Source organism: Lepisma saccharinum, chromosome 7 (assembly GCF_977018435.1).
Source record: "Lepisma saccharinum chromosome 7, izLepSacc3.1, whole genome shotgun sequence".
Lineage (NCBI taxonomy): Eukaryota > Metazoa > Arthropoda > Insecta > Zygentoma > Lepismatidae > Lepisma > Lepisma saccharinum.
The window spans coordinates 89753758-89774694 of NC_139235.1; the positions used below are offsets into that span (position 1 = coordinate 89753758).

Genomic DNA, 20937 nt, shown 5'->3' on the forward strand with positions numbered 1-20937 from the left:
AATCTTTCTCTTTCCCTCTATGCACATCGCGCTGCGACGCCAGGGGTCTTGGGTTCGAATCCTGGCATGGGCATGGATGTTTGTGAGTGTCCATTGTACTTCGCTTTCTTGTGCCACTTTTGGCTAATTTGCGAAGATGGGGATGAGTGATGCTATGATGAAATTGATGAATGTATCGCATTTTTATTCATGTACGTACATGCATTAGTACTCTACATTATAAGTAATGCGAAATGTAAATCTGTCTTTCCATTATTTCCTGCAGCGCTCTATACTGTATTTAAAGTCAACCCTGTATAAGAAGGAAAACAGTTAAGACGGAAAATTTTGCTCGGAACCATCATGTTCCGGGATAGACAAGTTTTACTGTATAACTTCTTACATGCTATCGTCAAAAAGAGTATTTAATAGATTACCATATCATTGTTTGATTGACTTAGTTTATTCCACGTGGATCTTATGCCACTTTTTGCTAATCGAGAAGATGATGACGAGTAATGATAGAATGAAAGGATACTCACAAAGAACACCCATGCCAGGATTCAAACCCGGGACCTCTGGCGTCGTAACAGGATGTGTTAACCACTCCACCACCAAGCTCGGCTGATTACCATATCAGTTTCATCAGTTCTCGATATTTTCAATACTTACCCGACTTTTATATCGAAATTTAAAAATAATCGTATGTAATTTACATAAAACATTTAAAAATCTGAACTTTGTGTGATATTATTGTCAATATTTTAGTTATTTCGTTTTATTTCCCCCTAAATTTGATGTTATTTTTTACTGGAAATTCGGTGTTATTTTTCGCGGCTTAGGACAAAACTCGGTGTAATTTAAAACCGGTGTTATTTTTACATGCATTTTTACTGTTCCTTCTGTGCTTAATATTTTCACATTCAGTTCTGGAAAATTGAGAATTTTTTTTTTAGTTTTAAAGACAAAAATATATATTGAAGGCTTACCATTGAGAGAAATGACCAAATTTCTTCCATTTCGAAAGAAATATTTCATCATCAGAAAGTAAATATGTAATGTTTATTGAATGATATTACCCAAATCTTTGAACAAAGTCATATATAACACATTTCCCTAACAATGCCAAAAAAATATGCGACCTCAAAATACCTTTTTGTGTACACACACATATACACGCCTCCTAACCCTTAAAGCCCTACCCTGCAACACAACTATGAAATTCCCTTCCGGGGGACATCCCCAGCGAATTCTATGTCAGGTCTGCGCCCAACTGCAATAAATGAAGCGTGACAATCTCTTTTGAATCGAACTTTCACCAGCATTACTTGAAAGGACAGATCTAACAGCACTTCAGGTGAACAGAAGAATTGTTATCTCCAGTTTATATTGCATATTTCGAGGAGTTTTTCGCGTTAAAGTGCAAAATTCGGTGTTATTCTGAAAAATGGCAAAATTCCGGAACACAGAAAACTTGGTTTTAAATGCTTTATTTTGCTTTCCTCAACTTTTCGGTGTTATAGGAAACCTTCACGTCCCTACTTATAACTATTAGCAATAAACAATAACTTATTAACAATTAGTTTGCTGTGTAACCGATTAATGATCCATGGGTACTAACCAGTATCTAGCATATCCAGAGAATAAGATTATTATACAATAATTCTAATTATGACATTGATTTCTTAAATATGTGTACCTTGAATTTCCCTGTAAAACCTTAATTGCAAAGCTATAGAATCGTCATTAGAAAAAAGTGAAGAACATACGAAAGTTAGCAATTCATAAAAATTTGAAATGTTTGACGTTAATCACGCTCCAATTGGTAATCTCCATCAGGTTAATGAAATACCTTTATTTTAATAACTTGAGTATTCATTTACGATTAACAAACATCACAGAGACTATTTTAAAGTTTAAAAAAGTTTAAAAATATTTTCTCTTAATAGAATAACGAGCTCGATATTATTTTGTGAAATAGGATTTAGCATATTACAACCATAATCACGCATTTGAATCAGGCTTCATTCTAAAATAAAAAAGTAATTGATTGTTGTTCGATTATTGACGGGCTGGTCAATTACAATTTGGTAGTCGAGGCCATTAAGTGTTATGCTTTCGATATCGGCACTGAAGTTCCCTGGTTCGTTCCTCACCTGAGCACGGGTGTTCTTTGTGAGTGTCCCTTCATCACTCATCTTCATCGCTGCGATTAGCCGAAAGTGGCAGAAAAGCAATGCTAAATAACAAAAATCGAATAAAAATCAAACGTCACGTGTGATCGCTTAATTTTAGGCAACCGAGGGTTCGTACAGTGCGATGCATAAGCATTACCAAGCAAACTCCCATCACCATGCTCATGCACTTTGGCCCGATGTCAGTTTCAAGAAATCAAACAAAACGCCAATCAAGCCTCTGCAGCAGCATACTGAAAAATCTGTTTCTTAAAAGCAAGAGAAATATTAATGAAAATAGTCTTGTACAATTTGCCGAGCAATACTTATGCATCCCACTGCACCAGTCTCATTTAGGGAGAGATGGACATTTACCCAAATTAACTGATTAACTTCTTAGGCAGGAGCAGTGAGTGACTCCCACCCCTTCAGTGCTTTCTCTAATCTGCCATGGTATCTACAGACACCATACTTTGTGCACAGCCTGCAATTAGCCATGCAAACAGATGAACCCTCACCATTATATTAAAAGCATGCGATATGAAGACAGGGTTGTAAATTAAGCACGAAAGGCAGTGCAGCTGGTGTGGACATCAGCTTGGTATTTTCTCGCCACAAAGAGGACTGAGGATCATAAAGAGCTAAGGACAATGCCAAGCGAATCGAAGGCCGTAAATTTAAACGAATATCGGATCATTAGAGACCGACCGTGCTTGGTCTGTCTCGGCAACGACCTTGCAAGGAGAAATCAACGACTCATTAGCGACCGCAAAACAATGCAAGCACATGTCGATGACACCCGACGGCTTTGCAGAAGACAGAAGCGTGCTAGTGGAGAGGGGATATCTTCGCATGAAATTAACGCTCTTGTATATTGCTATGGGAAATGATGATCTTTGTCCTCTCAATAAGATCTTTGTTGCGTACGAAACCTTCGGTCCTAGGTTTGGATCCTGTGTTGACTCACAAGATGATTATTATTTTAACCAAACTAAGTTACCGGGTTGCCGTGAATACGGGATTCAACAAGGAACGAATTTGCATTTAGATTTATTTTCGTTTTGTGCGAGCCCTAGGCTGTACGCACTACATAGTTTTAATTTTTCAACAATATTTTGTTACATTTAGTTTCCTTTTAAGCTCTCTCTTACTTTGTCCCCTATATACACTTTCTTCCCCTCCCTCGGCAGTTCTTCTTCCAGTCTTTCTTCCTCGCCCCACTTCTCTTTTCCTGCACTCTCACCAAGAAACGCATACATTTTACTTTACACACACTTACACTATAAAGATGGCTCGTCTGGAGCATGATCACTCATTTCGCTGCCTTCTCTAATAGCTTTCCCCCGCCGTTCTCTTACTTCTCCCAGGTATCTCCCCATTTGCTGCCCCGCTTCCTTTATCTTTATTCTGTCGTCTACCACTTCTATCACCTCCCTCCCTGTTAAGTTTTTCATCCATTTGTCCCTTAGGTCACGTGTAGAAGGGCAGTTCAGTAGGATATGCTTGTCCGTCTCCTCCCCAACGCACAAAGGACATATCGTTTCCCCTGCTTCGTTTCTCTTTCTTAGTTGTTTCCATCCCCCTAATCTGAACCATGCCAGCGCACCTCTTTCATTTTTTCCCACAACCTGGATATAGTTCGCTTTCCCCCATTTGCGACGTGGGGCTTTCTTGTACTTGTAGTTTTACCCCACAAGTGTGTGGCTTGCAAGGCCCAGCCATTAGATAGATCATTTTTTGGTCGTTGAAGTCGTTTTATTCATCTGAGTGTGATAAGTGGATGAGTAACCATCCGGGTCGCCAAATCACAGTTTTCCAAGTGGCATCCATTTTTACAAAGACATATGAGAAGGCAGCTACAGTTGGGAATGCCATGAAGGGCTTTGAAGTGACTGGATTATGCCCTTTCAATCAAGACATCTTCACTGAGGACGAGTTTCTTCCCTCTACTGTGACAAATGTATCGGCTCCAACTCCAAGTGAGCAGTCTTCAACAAGTGGGGTTAACAATACTGGATCATACGGGCATATTTCCTTTAACCAGATTCACCACTTCCACGTGCAGAGCATATTCAGCACCGCCGACGAAAGGGAAGGCAGTCTCAGGTCTTAACTGGATCTCCATTCAAAGTCAAATTGGAAGCCTCGTTGGCTAAGAAGAGTAAGAAGAAAGTTCAGGGGAAACAGAAACGGAACATCGTTGTTGAAGAAGATGTAGCAAGCAGAAAACGCCAGAAGAAAGAGTACAATTGCCCAGGTTGTAATGAGAAGTACAGCGATCCTCCAGTAGAGGATTCGATCCAGTGTTCCACATGTGACGAGTGGTGGCATGAAAATTTCACCTCGTATGAAACAGGAACCTTTATTTGTGATTTGTGTTAGCGATTCCTAACCCAAGTGAAGGACGGGATTTACTATGCCTACTCCTGTGAGAATGCCACGAGAAATGTATCCCATATGATAGAACTTTTTTAGGTGATTTGTGTTTCTTTTTATACAAATGTGACTCTGTGTAGAAAGTGCGCATTCTTACCCGAACTTGATCGCAGTCTTACCCCACGGTGCGGGTAAGACTACGCATTTGCATGGTCAGGGTTTTGTAATTGTTTCATGGAGAAATATTGTTCATTCAGCTTTCGGAAATTTACTGTGAGTTAGCAAAGGATAGTGCAATGTGTATTGATTTTTTCATGTGTGTCTGTAGTTTCATAGCTTGAATATAAAATTATGAACTCAAAGTGCGCAGTCTTGCCCCACCTTACTCTAACTTTGCAACACAAGTAGAAGTCATCCAGTTGCCGGAAAGACGGATTCATAAGATAGGAACGCCTTCGTGTCTTTTGTCCAACACAAGCACGTGACCTTCAGAGTAGCGAATCCCATTTTGGCTATGGCCACATACCAGACTAGAACATTCACATTCACACACTGGAAGTGTCCTACCAAAGAAATACACTGTGATGCAAAAAATATTACGGGTGTGCCCCATTGGCTGTTATCGATTGAGAAAGCATTGTCGTGTTCGCATGAATGAAAATGGCGGAAGAATGGAACGGCAGGCGAACAGGTGTTGGCTTTTCAGAGAAGGAAGAAAAGACTCAGCTAGCGATGATGAAACTGCATGTGGGATGGAGCAGAGGAGGTTGCAGACATATGTGAATACAGGTTGCCACAAGTTCCAGTCCTTCGTTTCGAAATTGGTTGCACCAATTCAAACGATCGGCTCTTCCTCGTGAATCACTCCCACAGTGAATCGGTTCATGAATCGGAACAGTTCCAAACTCTAAAAAGTAGTGGCTAAAAAATCGGGCTTGAACTAGTTACTCTGGTACTAGTTGTCTGTGACTTTGGGGAATCTCAAAATCACCGAGTTATTTTCCCCACACGGTTCACTGTGAATCAATTATACCAATTCCATAAATGTGAACCATTCCACATTTCCAATACTTACACGGCCCCCCAAGGCCCATGACGCACTCCCCCTCAAAAAGGTAGAACCCCCCGTTTATGCCGAATTAATTACTCAAATTAGTTTAGTCAGACAAAATTTTGCTGAACAATATAATACCAGAGGTGCAACCACGAATTTTTGTCTGGGGGGAGGGGGGCAAGTACTAGGATAAACGTACCAATAATAATAATAACAATCAAGTAGCATCAAAGACGTTATTATTCTCATAAATTACGCAAAAAGGGGGTAGAAGTCTGTGCTACAGCATTTGTTTGGAATAAACGATTTGAAATATTTTTTCAACACCGTCAATTTCACATTAGCTAATAATGGAAAACAAGCAAACAAACTGTATTTTTTTGAATGGCAGAAAATGAATGATAAATGCATTCCGAAGATACATGTGTAACTTTCATGTACAACATATATTTTACACATATGCAACATGGAGCGACGTAAAATAAGAAAATACATATGCAACAAGTTTAACACTAAATTGTGTACGTATTCAAAGCTTATTAAACACAAATGTACAACATATATTATTTAAATACATTACACTACATAAAACAAGTAAATTGCGAGCGAAGGGATCAAGAAAATTTTTAGATCCAATTTTTGCAATTGAAAACAATATTGATTTAATGGGGCGCAAATAATTTCACTGGACGCCATGGCATTATCTCTTTACAACTTTTTTTCATATAGATCATCCGGCGCCCTTGGCCGACTCCCGCCGCCCCTAGCTGCAGCTCTGAACTTGACGAAAATGAGAAAAGCAGAAATTGCGAGCGAAGCGATCAAGAAAAATTTACACATTTATTTTTATTTGCATAAAATTTGAAATCGAAGGAGTAATTCCTCCTCTGTGCCCCCTGCAGGTGCCCTTGGCCGTCAATGTTTGCCCCCCTTGCCCCCCTGGCCCCCTAGAGTTTATGGTTTGGGGAGGGGGGGCAATGCTCCCCCTGTGGTTGCGTCACTGTATAATAGACATATTTAAGCAATATATGTTTACTTTAGTTACTTTAGGCTTACTTCCATATTTGCTAACATAAACATACAAAACTGCTCAGGCTCACTACTATTGTTAGTTGTTTGCTCGACTAACCTTTGTACGTATTAATGCGAATAGCACGCCCCCCGCCTTCCATCCAAACCGATTCTAAAGGCATAAGCACCCACAGGTAGGTAGAAAAACTGTACATCATAACCAAAACTAAAAATCAATAACAAGTCAATCAAACTAAACTCCCCCCCCCCATTTTTGTGTGAAGATATATAGAGTTGGTATAAAATTTTGTCCCCCCCCCAAAAAAAAACCTGTAGGCACCCCTGCGGATACATAAATTTAATTTAGTGAATCGTCTGTAGTGAAACAGTTCACACCTGGGAATCGTTTCAAATGCAATTGCTTCTATATTCTGTCCCGGGAATCTGGGGAAGCGAACGAAAACAAGTAGTGACGCGAGACGGCTCCACCAATAAACACGTGAGAGGGAATGGGATTGCGTGGAGGGGGAAAAGCGACTGCAGTTACCACCCTTCGCAGCAGCGTGTACCGATTCGCTCTGAGTATATGTGTAAAGCTGAGCTTGTTTGCTCGAATCTTTCACGTGAATTAGTTTACGAAGATGGATATTCGGGGAGGGGCAAGGAGAGCCTGTTGCCCCCTCTGAAAAAACGAGCCAGTCAAAAATTATATATCTCACACGTAATTTCATTTCAGTCACACTCTGAAGCCCAGGACCGGCGTAGTAGCTTTTTTTTCTGCGTGTCAAGGGCCATCACTGCAAATTTTGTGAGTTCCGAGACAGTATTCATTATAAAAGACTACATAAGACTTGTCCAGATCGACGCAGAAACATGATCTTCAAACTGAAGCAATGTCTTGAGGGAAAATGACTACCCCCCCCCCCCCCTCTCCAGGAAAAAAAATATTTCTGCTCCCTGGAACAAATCTTGCGGATGCCCATGTCACGAGCTGGAACATTTCTAATGTCTACGAATACTTCACGAATTGGAATCTTTTCAAAGTCCACGTCCCAAAGATAAACTGGTGTACTCATAAAAGAAATGTGTGTCTTGAGTTAGTTGATAGCGCCGCTAGAAGTCTGCGTCTACATGGGGTATCTAAATGTAATGTAAGTGTAGATAAGATTGGTTTAGAGTTCACATAGTCTGTAAAAAATACATAGACAGTGCATAAACTACATTCAAAAATGAATTTTCAATTCTACTGTGAATGAAGTGTAATATTCAACAATGTGGGCGTGTGTCCTGACACAAACAATTCTATTTATGACATAAAATGCTCAAACTTTCTTTCAAATATCTAATGTTGGTGAGAACAAAATGCAAAGGAAAAATGCCACATTCAAGAGGGAGCAATTAATTATTTATTTTATCCCTTCAAAATTAATGACAATATTTCACATATTGCGTTTGATACTTGGCAGGAAATTGTTCATAATTGTAAAGAAGAGAACAAAACTATTTTCATACTTTGTCAATAATTAGGAATGCGGTGTAGTTCTACAACGCTTCAACTCCCGATGCTGTTTACTTCTATTACATTGTCTACACGTAGATTGCTTTCCTCCTTCCCACAACCCGAACTCTTCCTCAAAATCACTCCTCCTCACACAGCTTGTATCCAGGGGAAGTCCCTTATGAATAATACCGAACGGAAATCGGTACAATCCATAGGATCTTGTAGAACAGGTTTGTTGCTCGTCCTGGTGGTAAGTCATGGATATTCACACCATTCATCATCACTGTTCTGACTGAAATTAAGTCCCATATCGTTTGCCCAACCTTACAAGTCGTTCCTTGCACTGCACCTACACAGAAAATTAAATGTATGAAATCTATTTGATGCACTAAAGTGTGTGTTTGGCCTTTGCTAAGAATCAGGTATACAATTTGATGTAGTTTTTGTACAAAGTGCATCATACGTTGCAAATGAGTATTTCTTGCTATGTCGAGCTGTATTTATGCATGATTTGATGTGTTTCTTGATGCACCTTCCTGCATCTTCCTCGATGATGCACTTAAACATTTGGCCTGAGCTACAGACTTCATGCATTTTTTTGTTTGTTTCAACTGATGCATTTACTTTTCTGTGTAGAATCACTATGGCACAAAATGTGTACATCAATTGTGTATCGAAAAAAGATGCATTGGAAGCTAATGCTCCAAATATAGAAAGATATGATATCCGAGTTATACTCCATTCCCGCAATCTGTGGACCAAGCCCGCGCATGGCGGAAGAGAAGGGGTGACCGAGTGGGCAGAGCGAAGCAGTACATGTTCCTCGAAGGCTGGTATTTCCCCCTCCACGCAATCCCGTTCCTTCTCACGTGTGCATTGTTCTCGCGTCACAACTTTCGCAGAGAATAGTTTTCGTTCGCTTGCTTTCGAGACAAAGTGTATAGAGTTCTCGCTATTGCTTCGAAGCTTCACAGTTTACTCCCCGATGGAGAGGCTGTTCTGTAAGGACAATCTGGGATTATTTGAAGACGCACGCCCTGGTATAATAAGCCAGAAACAACGATTGTCAAAGTGTTGTTATGAACCTTACAGGCTACGTGAGATTCGAACCACGAAGAGCCATTGTAAAGATTCGAACTTCAGCGTCCTTGATACCGACAGCGTTTAACACTAAGTTATCCAGTGACGTGCTCAAGTGGGGGGTTGGTGGGGGTCATAAACCTCCTCTTTGGCAAAGTATTCCTAAAAAAAACATTAAAGGCAGGAAAAGAGGACAAAATGAAGGCTGACTACTAAAAAAAAGTATACGTATCCCCTCCTTTCGAAAATCCTGGACACGCCACTGACGCTATCACAAAGGAACACGGCTGGGTAGTAGGTCTTATCTTCCAAAGAATTGTCGCACAACAATTTTTGATGTATTTCCCTTTCAGCTAATCAAATATGCCCTATACGAATGTTTAGACTAACATGGTTATGCTGAGATGAACTTGAAGCAGATTAATAAAGATACTGAAGTTCGGATTGATGTTGCATAACAGGACGATTGCTTTATTGCGCCAATAAACTTCCGAGTTTAAGAATGCCGGAGTGTTAGTGAAATTAACAAAAAATGAATCGATCATGTGACTGTGTTGATGTTTCTGAGTGTCTACTCTAGTGGCAAGGAAACACTCTAGTTGTTTTTAGGTTAAATCTCTTAAATTTGAATCCTAAATAATTTTTTTGATGCACATAATTCCCAGTTTCACAATGTTTTTGCAAAAATGTATCTAAAAATATGAATTCCCATTTCATACTTTTAGATACATGTTTGCAAAAACATTGTGAAATTGATCCTTTATCACATCTGAACCATTCAAACTCTATTTTGTAGCACTTCACAAAGCCGTAATAATCAATACCAGTCGATAGGTTAGATGCAAACCGTAGTGTGAGAACCAGAGAGGAGTAATTCTAATTTATCAAATTTAAAAGAGAGAGGGGAAATAATGTATCCCTAGGAATATGTCAGGCTCTTAAAAACAGTCAGTAAATTGAAGATATGTGACTCAGAGGCGCAACCACGAATTTTTGTCTGGGGGGCAAGTACCAGGATAAACGCACAACCACCACCAACAACAATAATACTACTAATAATAATAATGGCATTATTATCATTATTGCTATTATTATTATTAGTAGTAGTAGTAGTAGTATCAAAGACGATATTATCCTCATAAATTACGCAAAGAAGTCGGTGCTAAAGCATTTGTTTGGAACAAACTATTCGAAATATTTTTTCAACACAGTCAATTTCACATTAACTAATAATGGAAGACAAGGACAGAAACTGTATTTTTGAATGGTAGAAAATGAATGATAAATGCATTCCGAAGATAATTCCTTTTATACATGTAACATGTATAACTGTCATTTACAACATATGTTTTACACATATGCAACATGGAGCGACATAAAATAAGAAAATACATATGCAACATGGTAACATTAATTGTGTACGTATTCCAAGTTTATTCAATATATATATATACAACACATATTATTTAAGTACATTACATCACAGAAAACAACTATATTGCGAGCGAATCGAGCAAGAAAATTTTTAGATCCAATTTTTGCAATTGAAAACAATATTGATTTAATTGGGCACAAATAATTTCACTGGACGCCATGGCATTCTCTCTTTTAAACTACTTTCATTAAGATCGCTCGGCATCCATGGCCGCCCCCTAGATACGACTCTGAACCTGACGAGCGAAGCGAGCAAGAAAATTTGGCGAAATGTATTTTAATATGCATAAGATTTGAAATCGATGGGGGCAATTGCTCCTCTGGGCACCCCCTGCAGGTGATCTTGGCCGTCAATGTTTGCCCTCCCTAGAATTGACTTCCGTCGAAGGTTGGGGCAATGCCCCCCCCCCCCTGTGACTCCAGCTAACTGCTAAGTATTAGACGTGGAGATATGTCATTCTGACTACAAATAGAGATCTTCAGATGAGTTTATTTAAACAACACGGAAAACAGCATTTTCGTAGTTACGTTTCTCTCAGGATCGTATACTCTAGGTTAGCTAGGCTTTTTGCGAAGCCTGAAGCCTAGAGAATAAAATACAGGAGAAAAATTGATCAGAAATTGTAAATAAGATTATTCATTTCAGTGAGATGATGATGGTGATTCTGGAGTTGGCAACCTGACTTTTGACGAGTTGGCAACCTGATTCTTTACGAGTTGGCAACCTGATTCTTTACGAGTTGGCAACCTGATTTCTTACGAGTTGGCAACCTGGCGATTAAATGGGTGTGTCTAACCACTTACACACGGAGTTAACCCGAGCCTACTCTTCTCCCTTCCTCCATAGCCTAGGACCACGTGACATACAGAGATAGCCCAGTTCTTGGACTCAGCATACGTCACTGGCTTCTCTTGTTCTCATACAACGAAACATGACATTTCTCATGTGACGTCACTTGTTTGCGTGCAACCTCAACAATAGCAAAATACATTCATGCAAGTACTTACCACCTTGAAACCGCCCAACAGAGACTAGTTATGGTACTCACCTGAAAATAGAAAGGGTTGGATGTATTTTTGTACTGAATACATACATATGGAAAAACAAATCAATACAAACAGTATCTTGCAACAATTATATAAACGAATTATTTTAGGTGCTGTGGGTTTGCTATGCAGTGTGTGACTAATTGAAGAAGTCGTTAGCATATCACATGAGGAGCGTGAAAGGTGATATAATCGAAGCAACATGAACTTCTGAATTCATTATGGGTTTTTCATTCATTGCATGCATTACGGTGAATACGTAAGGTGTAAAGCATATAATTAATGATTAATAATTCTCGTACAATTAAAGGACAACCGATATATCGGGTGTCCCAGAAGTATTTCCCTGATTACAAACTTTATTCATATCCGCCATATGCACTGTAGAGATGTGAAAGTGATGCTAAAATGTTGGAAAACTAACCAAGTTTATTTGTTGCAGGTTTCAGTAATGTGGCTGTAGTGTAACAGTGTCAGTGCCAAGGAATCCGGAATTAATGCTCTTGACATCGGGTGGCATCTTTCCATACAATGTTTCTTGGACTTGACAGCATTTGGGAATGAAGATAAATTCCATTTTTGTAAATACCAACTTATTGATGGCAGATATTCTAGATGAAAGAATTCTGTACATTTGAAAGTTCCTCTGCACTGTTATTGGTGACCGGGTCTCGTGATACCAGAGGACATGCTGAGCTTTTTCCTGATTTGTGAACATTTCCGGTTTTCTGGGCACTAACACCGTTACACTACAGCCACGTTACTCAAATCTGGAACAACAAAAACCTGGTTAGTTTTCCAACATTTTGGCACCACTTTCACATCTCTACCTTGCATATAGCGGATGTGAATAAAGTTTGTAATCAGGGAAAGACTTCTGGGACACCCGGTATAACATTAATTCGAGTTAACTATTTCCCATGTACCTTTCCAATAGGCTCAAATAATTGTTTTTTCCTTGGTTCAACACGTGGCGTTGAAGTGTAACCCAAACTCAAATATGTCCAGTTATTTCTATTGGAGACAATATGCGTACAGAGGGGTGACCTTACCCGTAGTAAACCCTGGACTGAATCTTGCAGACTAACGAGGCTCTGGCGTCTGGACGTACGGCCAGTATAATCCACGTAGGACTGTGTGTATGTTGTCATGTGCTTTGTCTTTTTTGTGTGCTTAGTGCCTCTTTACAGCCTCAGCTTTAAATCAGAGTCAGAATGTTTTAATATTTTAGTTATGCGACATTACAGTTATGTTATTTTAGTTATGGTAAGGGGCTGGACCCCGTATAACGTGACGGGTGCAAAATAGCCTAAGTGCTGACGCACCCAAAATTTTAAATTAAAATTCAAAATATGTGTACAGAAGCTAAGGCAGCAATGGTTCTGGATTCAAATCACGGAAAATACATGGCGATTTGTATTCGTAAGGTAATTGTAAAGTTCCCCGTGGTGATTGCACCGTGTCATGTAGGCGCATAGGGAGATGTGGAGATAGGGCTACACACATTCACGACATGGGCCATTTTTCTTGGCGGTGATGCGATCAGTACCATGCTCCAGCCACCTTTACCCTCCAGGTATCAATTTATTAGAGGCTAGGTGAATCCCAGTACTGACCATAGATCACCCACCCCGGGAATCGAACCAGAGTCTCTCGCAGTCAGTTGCCCTACCCATTGGACCATCACGGTTCCGACTTGTCTTCGAAATCGCACTAAAAACATTTATTCAAGTTTTTTTTGTTAGTATGGTTGTTAGTATGATAAAAGTATGCACCAGTGAAACAGAAAGTAAAATTCGTGTGGGTATTAATGTGTCTGACAAATTTACAATTCATGATGGGTTAAAACAAGGAGATGCATTATCTCCATTGCTCTTTAATTTTGACTTAGAATATGTTGTTAGGAAGGTAAAAGAAACTAAAGAAGGACTAAAATTAAATGGTGTGACTCAGTTGTTAGCATATGCAGATGATGTAGACTTATTAGGGGATGATATAAATACAATCAAGAATAATGCTAAAATATTTTTCAAAACTGCTAAAGAGATAGGTTTGGAAGTTAACAAAGAGAGAACAAAATATATGCTTACAGGCCGAAACCAATTGTTAGGTAATAATCAAAATCTAATTATTGATAACAACTCGTTTGAACCAGTTTCCAAATTCAAATACTTAGGAGCAGTGGCGTCTCCTGACCCTGAACTTCAGGCGTTGGCAAAGAAGGAATGTTAACCCCTCCCCCTCTCATTTCTGTGAACCAATATTACAAATTTTCTCCGTACCTTTTTTGTGTAAATTTATAAATATTTAGAAAAACATTAAATTACATAAATTATTTTAAATGAAGTAAATATTTCATTTAAAGTATTAATATATTTGAAGGGTAAGGAGAAAATTAATATGTTCAATACTTCGCCATACAATTAATTTTTAAAGCACGAGTTTGCAACCAGAGGGGTTCTAAACAACCAGAGGGGCATAAAAAAACATCGTGGACATAAGAATGACCCGTCCATTGAAAAATCGCTAAAATGAACATTCCCGGTTTTTCCCCTTACCCTTCATTTATCCTTCCAAAAAGTAATTTGAAAAATCAACTGCTCATTACTTAGTTACTTGAATTCCAGTCTATTCTTCTTTCTTTAGAGAGAAATGCGCTGATCACCGCCTCATAAAATTTGTATTTATCCCCTTCTCGCAGCTTAGAAAGTAATTCTTTCTGGATGGGGATAAGACTTAAATTCATCATCCGGTTCTGAGGTTGAGTAGATCGTCAGAATGTGTGGATCCTCTTCAGTGATGAGAACGATCTCTCGACAGATGACGTCGTGGAAGGAATTGTTGCGATCAACACTGCTAATTTATATATTTATGTAAACTCACCCACTAGATTCGTGATAATTTACAATCTCAATTGGTGTTTTCTCTGATCTTTCAGGGGAAGCATACCAAACATAAATTTCATTCTTCTGCAGTTTGGTTAAATTAAACACACTGCCATAAATTTCCTACAATTTATGTACGAGATGGTGAGGAAAGTTTTCTCTTTTATTCAAGTTTTATTCAAGTTTTGTGGGATTTAGTAAATCAAAATATTGCAATTTTTCAAATGATGCGAATCTAATTGTTATCTGGTTGCTGATATTATCAATGATTTCAAAGTAAAGCCTCCGGCAGTGGTCTTTCTGTGATTCGTTGTTCGGTCGTCTCCTTTTCATTTCAACAATCTCTTCCTCTTCTACTGCACTAGTTATAGAATTCCATAGTGTTTCGAAAGTCTCACTTTCCTTTTTCAGCTGTTGTTGAAATTCAGTTATTTTATTACTGCAATACAAAATATCAACATTTTTAGACTGCAATATACTGAATAATACGTCTGAAAAGGCAAGCAAGTTGAATAAAGCCTTTTTTAAAAATATATTTTCGATGTCCTTCAAGAAGCTAGAAAGTCCTCTGGAGTCATTGCAGTCAAATGATCGAAGTCTCCACTTTCACTAACATGTTGAAAAAACATAAGCAGTGCTTCTCTGTTGTCATTGACTGTCCACACTAGCCTAGAGGTCAAATTTCATCTGGTAGGAGCTAATGACGGGAGCTTTCTGGACATGAAAGCAGAAAGTTCGTGTAACCTCTTTGGAGAATGAGTTTTAAGTGATTTAAGACCACAAAATAACACCTTAAGCTCTTTGTTACATTCTAACGATTGATGCAGCACCAAGTTCATAACATGAACATAACAATGCGTATAAAAAGCTTTCGGATAATTTTCCAAAACTTTACTTTAAAGGCCATTCAAATGACCACTCATTACAGAATATCCATCGTATGTCTGGGCAATTAATTTATCCCCACATTTATATTTATCCATTATTTCAGTCACGTGACTAAAAAGAGCTCCTGCAGTTTTATCGGCGCTCATGTCATGAAATCCAAGAAATCTTTCAATGACTTTTTTTCTGTGAGGCCGAGAAAAAACGTAACACTGTTGACACCTGAGATTTTTTGCTAATGTCTGATGTTTCATCGACCATGATAGCCACAAAGTCTGTGTTTTGAATTTCATTGTAGATTTCATCTCTCAGAACATCCGAAACTGAATTTATTAAATCATTTTGAATGCCTGCCGAAGTACCGCAAAAAACTGTAGAATTTAATAAATGTTATTTTAATGAGGGATCAAACTCGGCACTTGCAATAAGGAATTCCATGTACTTGCCCTTATTTAGAGATGCTGCATTTTCCTCATGGCCTCGGAATGGCAGTTCTTGCTTTGCTAAATAGCAGACGGCGTTAAGCAACCTCTTTGATATTTCTCTGTTCTCTTTTACTTTTTCATTGTGTAGTTCTATTTCAGCTTTTCGTTGAGTATCCAAAAGAACGTCAATTCTAGTAGGGGTGGCAACAAAACTACTAAATTTAAAGAAACTTTATTATAAAGATGCAATTCAGACTCGCTGTGTTTTCTCACTGCAGTATTGAGATGATTCAAATCCGCATACCCTTGATAATTCCCAACACCTTTTTTAGTCTAGAATAATAAGCATGTCCAACAGTAAAATTTATTCACCACATCACACCCGCAAAGCCAGTCTGAAATTTCATAGAGTTCTTTTCGAAAATGTCTCTCAAAACCTTTTCCAGCACAACTTTTTCCTTTAACACATGTTGACATCGTGAGATTCGAACATGGTCGACTATTGTCAATCACTTGTTTCTTCTCTGAATACGAAAGCGAAGAAAATAAATTATTTAAATACTTTTGCACAACACTTTCCATCTTAAAATAATCACATCACTTCACACCACACGTTTAAAAAATAATGCACAACAATCAGGAGCAAAACAACGCGGAACGCGGGGTGAATGAAAGCCAAATCGTTGGGAACAAATACAACGCCTTGAGAAGGTAACCATGCTGGTGGGTGGCAGGGTGCGCATGCGCGGTCATCCTATGTTTTGGCAGTGGTAAGACGTTGGATTTCCTCGCAACGCCCTGACGTCACGGACCGATCTGCCTGCCTGACAACCACTGCGCGCTGTTCCGCGTTCGAAAACTACCGGGCGCTCGTGACTGACAATTGAAGAAAAACGCTCAAAATCGTAATTTATAAAAATACAGATACTTTCTTCTTTATTTCATTTTCCTTTGGCCGTTGACACACGACTTACACACCCAGAGAAATCGCCACTGCTTAGGAGTAATATTAACAAATGAAAATTATATGAAAGAGGAAATAAAAAGTAGGCTTAATTCAGGAAATGCATGTTACTTCTCTCTTCATAAACTTTTGTCTTCTCGTTTAATATATAAGAAACTAAAAGTTAAAATATACAAAACAGTAATTTTGCCTGTAGTATTATATGGATGTGAAACTTGGTCCCTTACATTGAAAGAGGAAAATAAATTGAGAGTATTTGAAAATAAGATCCTTAGGAAAATCTTTGGACCTAAAAGGGATGAGGAGACAGGAGAGTGGAGAAGGTTACATAATTTAGAACTAAATAATTTGTATTCATGTCCAGATATTATTAGAATAATTAAATCAAGAAGACTTAGGTGGGCAGGCCATGTGGCACGAATGGGAGAGGAAAGAGGAGTTTACAGGATTCTTGTTGGGAAACCTGATGGTAAGAGACCTGTAGGAAGGCCAAGACGAAGATGGAGGGACAACGTTGAGATGGACCTAAAGGAAATCGGTAGGGATGGAAGAGTATATAGATCTTGCTCAAGATAGGGACAGATGGAAGACCTGTGTTGCTGCAGCCATGAACCTTCGGGTTTAAGAAGGCTAGAGAGTTAGTTAGTTAGTTAGTTTTTTTGTTTTTGTTTTGTGTATTCAAACGTGCTGTTCGTGACAAACTTAAGTTCAGCTGAAATTGTCTCCTTACGGGAATTCTCTTCCTCATTTCATCATCCTGAACTTCATCGTGGCGACAAGAAATAAGGAACGTTATAGCCCAAGATGTTTAGGAGGATGATGGACTGGCAGTAGATAAAATAGTTATTGATGGCTGTTCATGCACCAGTTGATATCACCCCAGGATTGATTCCGTCTATGTTCCTACATAAAAGAGACTGTGCTGAAGCAGCTTCTTCTTATTAATGAGTACATGAACGAGAGTAATATGATCTCTCCGATGGTGCAGTGGTAAACATGTCACCTTGTAATCAAGGGATCCGAGTTTAGTCCCCGGTGGAAGCACATAGTGGTTAGAATCCCACTTTAAACTGGTATATAAGTTATACTAGTGTTCTTATGCCTTACTTCATAAAGTATATTACTAATTCGCTTTATGATTAGGACCTCGATTAGTCTATTTGTGCATAAAGTGCACTTAAAACAAAGTAAAGCCGATCCGAGCGTGGTGCTGACCATATCACCTTCACAGATCGAGACAAAGTTAGGATTCACTTCGCCACCGCATTGGTCTCAGTGTTGTGGCCAAAGTTGGGGTTAGTGAGGAAATTATAGCAACGGCGCCCGCAGAAAGGGGCCAGGGGGCACTTGCCCCCCCCCCCTCCTGAGGTTTTTGGAAAGAGTTTTTGTGACTTACAGGCCGTAAGTTACAGCAACAGTTATTATTATTATTATTATTATTATTATTATTATTATTATTATTATTATTATTGAAGTAGGGTTACATTTAAAGTTTCAGTTTAATATCTAACTATAGAAAACAGCCTTTTGTCCTAAATGAATTAATATGTTAAGTGTACAGTTATGCAAATATGTATGGATATACAGAATATGAAAATTATAAACGTATGTATTTTTTGAAAAAATATATAATAATAATCGCTTATTTTATTTTAATTTTAAGTGTAGAGCACAGTATGAAACCTAATACAGCACTAAGTCAAATACAAAATTAGAATAACATAACATAACAAGTTAGCATATTTACACTTCAGTTTACAGTTTTCAACGAGATCTATTTTATCTCTGATACTAATAATTGTTTATTGTTATATAATATTGTGCAATTAACTGTGTATTGTAATAATAATAATAATAATAATAGCAGTACTACTACTACTACTAATAAGAAGAAGTTTCTTTGACTGACCCCTGAGAAAAAATCCTACGGGGGGGCCTTGTATTATAGGACCCGCTTGGCCAAAAAAAAATGTGCCACTGTTTTTATACACATACTAGGTTGGTCGAGCATGTTGAGTGATCGACCCATGATTTCTCCACTGATAGTCCCAGTTTAGAGTAGCTCTATCTTCATCGCCGCGATTATCCCAGAGAGGCAGAAAAGCGAAGTAAACAACAAGACTTCCAATTTGTTGGTCAATTACTTTTCTTACCTGTTACGACTGCTTTCGATGAACACTCGAACAGAAAACACACCGAGTAATACTGAAGGGGTAAAACCAAAGATGGGTATGAACGAAGCTAGTAGCTTCTCACTGGTGCACTGTAGTTATCCACAACTTGCACTCGATTCAAGTACCGACACGATTACGGCGCGAGATCTATTTCTATTGGACTAGCCACAATGGCACGGAAATGACACCTCACAGACACAGCCTGATTACGAACTGGCGCCTACAAGAACTTCGACACATCTCAGAAGGCGGTCCTGGTTGCCCAACATCCCGCAATGTGTGTGCAAAACTTCCACGCAGAATTTCAGCACTGATGCAACTTGAGTTCCCTGCAACGGAGAAGATCATTTGTGACGCTGCGGTGCGTAAGATGCTAGAGTGCGATGCGTCACCTCTTGACAGTTATTTCCTGTCGAGCTGGGTGGGAAGTTCCTCCCAGGTACACTTGGCTTATCTCGTCGCAAGAGCACGGAATCCCTTGAATCTAAATATTCTTCAGTTTGTGTTTAGCACATCGCGCTACGACGCCAGGGGTCCCGGGTTTGTGAGTGTCCATAGGATTCAAACCCAGACAAGAACCCATAACACTCCATTAACTAAATCTGTACAGTTTTACTACGCAATATCACATACACACATAACGTCAACACTCTCTGAACAATAATTACTTTCTTCCACCTACACCTTAACCCACATATCTACCCTGAAGCATCTACCCTTCATGGAGCTTCCAGAATAGTTCCTTCTTATTGAAGTCTTTCCAATATACCTCTTCCTCCAACTATAACTACCCACTTTTAATATCATCTAATGCTACCTTCCTTTCTACATAACTTTCATATACAGTAAAACCTCGTTAATCCGGACTAATGTGGGGGGATAAGTTGACAGAATTAACTGAAATAACCTAAAAGAACAGTAGAAAGTGAATTAAAACACGTTTATTGTGGTGTATTTAAAGGGCATAGGCCTAAATACACTATACAGTATAGTAAAATGTAAAGCAATACTTGGATGTATGTATTTTTAGCCGTTACGAAGCAATATTGTTGACTTCTAGCCACATTAAAAAAACCTTGCATTCTTTTTTTTTCTTTTTTTTTGCCTGTCCGGATTAAGTCCGGCTTATCGGGGTCCGTATTAACGAGGATTTACTGTATTTTATTTCCCTTTATACGCATTATTACACTGGTATTGGTTGTCCAGCGAAAAGAATAGACTGTTGGGTATATGAGAACAGCGTTGCCGCTTGCCGCAGGGGCGAGTAACGGACCTGCTGGCAGTGAAAGTACAAGACCAAACAAACGTGCGTGGCGCTTGAATCGCGGGTACGTACACATTGAAGAAATAAGTTCACGGTGAGCTATTATTAAAAACAAGAAACAAATTCACAAAATTACATAAACTGAAAGAATAATTCTTAATGAACTTACTTTTCTCTCACATGTCACTCCAGGGGGTTAATTCCTTCCATTGCAGAATAATCACCAGAATCATTTTCTTCTGTCAGATCATCATTCTCGCTGGAATCTTCACCCAAGTGGATTATTATCTGATCAACGTCATCCTGCAATTCATCTGCATTCCACATTTCCTTCTCTATGTCCATGACATGTTTTACGTAATTTTGGCAGTTCTCAACTGTTACTGTCTTAAATGATTCAGTGATTAAATTTTCAATGTCTTTAGTTTTGAATGAAGTGTTGTTACACCGCACATAATGCTTAACCTGTGACCACACAAGTTCAATCGGGTTCAGTTCGCAATGATATGGGGGCAAACGAAGCACCGTATGCCCCATGTGTTATGCCATCTCATCGATCTTATACTTATCGTACTTAATTTTATGAATATTTCTAAGTTCCAGAAGATCTCTCTGTAACATGTCGTCATCATAACGAATGCAATGAGATTTCAACCATTCTCTTAAATCATTCTTCTTCCACGA

The 20937-nt window shown here is 38.8% G+C and overlaps 1 protein-coding gene across 3 annotated transcripts in view; it reads right to left on the reverse strand.

Moving 5' to 3' along the window:
* LOC145990002 (uncharacterized) overlaps window positions 1-20937 on the reverse strand; it is a 321598-nt gene that overhangs the window by 203856 nt on the left and 96805 nt on the right. The window contains exon 1 of one of the 3 annotated variants that reach the window (XM_083125580.1): window positions 18969-19196. The exons of the other annotated variants lie outside the window; for them this stretch is intronic. The gene's annotated coding sequence lies outside the window, so the exon portion shown is untranslated. Of the gene's footprint in view, window positions 1-18968; window positions 19197-20937 lie in introns of those variants that run through there. 3 annotated transcript variants of the gene reach the window in all.